General features: G+C 46.7%; 1 long non-coding RNA gene across 2 annotated transcripts in view; it reads right to left on the bottom strand.

The window, feature by feature from the left end:
- LOC119590851 overlaps positions 1-754 on the bottom strand; it is a 3,234-nt gene extending 2,480 nt beyond the window's left edge. Inside the window, exon 1 of one of the 2 annotated variants that reach the window (XR_005230293.1) lies at positions 700-754. This is a non-coding gene — a long non-coding RNA (uncharacterized LOC119590851). The remainder of the gene's footprint in view (positions 1-699) is intronic. The other variant, XR_005230294.1, reaches the window with a different exon arrangement.
- Between the last annotated feature and the right edge of the window lie 1,724 nt (positions 755-2,478).

Raw genomic sequence — 2,478 nt, 5'->3', positions numbered from 1 at the left:
CTGGGCAATATTGCTACCACAATACCCATCAACAGTTGCTGGTCAAACACCTTTCATTTTCAGCTACATAGCAATAAATGATATTAGCCGTGGCTTTGGAATTTGTCAGAAACAAATGACTGGGAAAAGGCCCTCCACACTTTACAAGAGGCACTCCTGCCGGTACTTTCAAATGCACAGGTACTTTGGGACGGGGGCCGAGCAGGGGTCGACCCGGAATAACCACGTGAACGAAAACTTTTCACGACAAAAGGCCATGGGATTTCTGACCACCTTAAAACCACATACATAAGGAGTGAATTTTGTCATTAGTTTAAGAAATAAATAATGGGGTTTGAATGAAGTATTGAATTGCGAGCAGCGTGTGCCGACTGACTTTAGCAGATGACGATATGAACGTTGCAACGGTATCAAAATAGTTCTATTCAATAAACAACATCTCAGGAAAAGTAGGTGCAAATCACTTAAAATTTCGAAATCTTTCACAGTGCAAACAACAAAACCTTGTAACACGCGCCGCCCAAACCAACGGGGTGTAGAGATCGTGAACTCCTTTATATCGGTCTACATTTACCTGCCCGCTAATGTTATCGACCGAAAGTATCACGAGATTATAAAGGACATAATCATGTATCAATATATATTGCATAGTAAGCTATGGCAGAGGGATAACTTATGCAATCCTTAAAGTTTACTTACATCGAGATGAGCTAACACAATCAGCTGATACCTGTTTACCAGGGAAGGGTAACAGGTTCCAAAAATTAAACCTTAATTTAATAATCTTCCTCAACCATATACTCAATAGATTTATAAACTAAACCCATAGTCTCCTTAATAATATGCACTGCGAAGAATGCTTGCAGAGAATGTATATTGGTGATACAAATTTTTAAGGAGAGCTTGCGTTCGCCGCAAGAGCAGCCTCTCTTCGCTGATTGGCTAGCGCGAGGCAAACACTGTGACGTCACTCTCGCCTGAAATTCGTAGTTGAGCGTTTTCCATGGCGGATGTGTCTGTGTGTCACTCTGATAAAATCTTCCCAAATCTGATTCATCTGAGGACTTGAAATGGTAAGTACTTGAAATAGGCAACGCGCGGGTATTCAAGACATCTGTGGAAGTGAAATAAAGCGCCTGATGACCCGATGTTCGCCGAAATTTCGTTCGAGATAAGCGGGAGACGAAAATGGCTATTTGGGAACTAGTTTTGATGTTCAAGACGGTTTTTCAGTGTGTTATTGCGTTTGCAGTTAGAATTGGCGAAAAGAAAATCTGCAGTATGAATAGCATCGATGAAATTACCCAGAGTTAGCCGAAATGGCAGTCGGTGTCTTGGAGAACAAACTCCTTCCTGGTGTCGAATTGTACGTATCTGCGAAGGTGTTTGGAAGTGTTTTTACATGTTTAAACGTATGAAACATTAAAAAATCGTTCAGAAACTCCAGGAGTTCGATTCAGCTGAAATATAGAGAGGTGACGATATTTCCCGTTCGCCTCGCCCTGTTGCCATCCCTTTCCCGTCGGAATCGTAGACACAGACGTAAAAGCAGCGATCCCAGTCGCTTCTTGACGCGAATCGAGCTTCACGTCGGAGATTCGGCGAGAAAAGAGTGTGTTAGACGTGCGGTTCGCCTTATCGGGGTCGGTGTGCCAGTTTGGTGTCCGCCACAAGTTTGTGTGTTCGGGCGAGGCCACTGCGGCCGCGGGGGAGGACGCCCGTCGCTCTCGTCCCCAGCTGCTCTCAGCGTAACCACGTAGGCCTAATAGAGAAAGGGCGATGGGGAGTTGCTCCGTAGTTTTTCCTCGAAAATCGTGGTCTAAAGTAGACAGACGGGAGTAGAACTGCACGCAGCACCGAAATGGCATTCCGTGCACACCTCGACGTGAAGGGAAACTCCTCCAACCACCCCGTGAGCTGAGTAAAACTCGGGAGATGTGGAGTCCGGTTTTTTGACAAAGTCCGGCGCGTTGGCGTGGCGTTTTGAAGTGAAACGGGCACTGCAGGGGATATATAATACACGGAATACCTTCTGATGTGTTTCCCCCCCGCCCCGTAACTAGAACCAAGTGAACGAAAGGTGCTTTCTAGAGTGCTGTGAGGTTTAGCAGTGTTGTTGTGGCGGTCGTGAGTGGGGCTAGAAACAGCAGTCGGGGTGGTGGGAGTTGGTGTAGTTGGTCCACCCTGCTGTGGTCTCTACGACACTCCACCTCCTGCTTCTCCCTCGCTGTCGCGTTCGTTTCTCATTCAAGTGGGCGCTTGTTGAAAAGACACGGAGAACAATTTGTCAGAAGGAAGAGGAAGGTTGATAGCCTGTCCCACGTCAAGGAATTGGTACTTCCCTCAAGTGTGTTGTCGTGAAGGTAAGTCACTGGAGATAGTGAGTCACATATGCATACCTTTCCTTTTGCACTTCACGCCCGCGTATCTGGGCGTGAGGAGGGGGGGGGGGTCAGGCTGGGCACCGTGTTGTTATTT

This window comes from Penaeus monodon, chromosome 27 (genome assembly GCF_015228065.2).
Source record: "Penaeus monodon isolate SGIC_2016 chromosome 27, NSTDA_Pmon_1, whole genome shotgun sequence".
Classification (NCBI taxonomy): Eukaryota; Metazoa; Arthropoda; class Malacostraca; order Decapoda; family Penaeidae; genus Penaeus; species Penaeus monodon.
The sequence above is the reverse complement of the archived record's forward strand: the minus strand, read 5'-3'. Positions and strand labels throughout refer to the sequence as shown.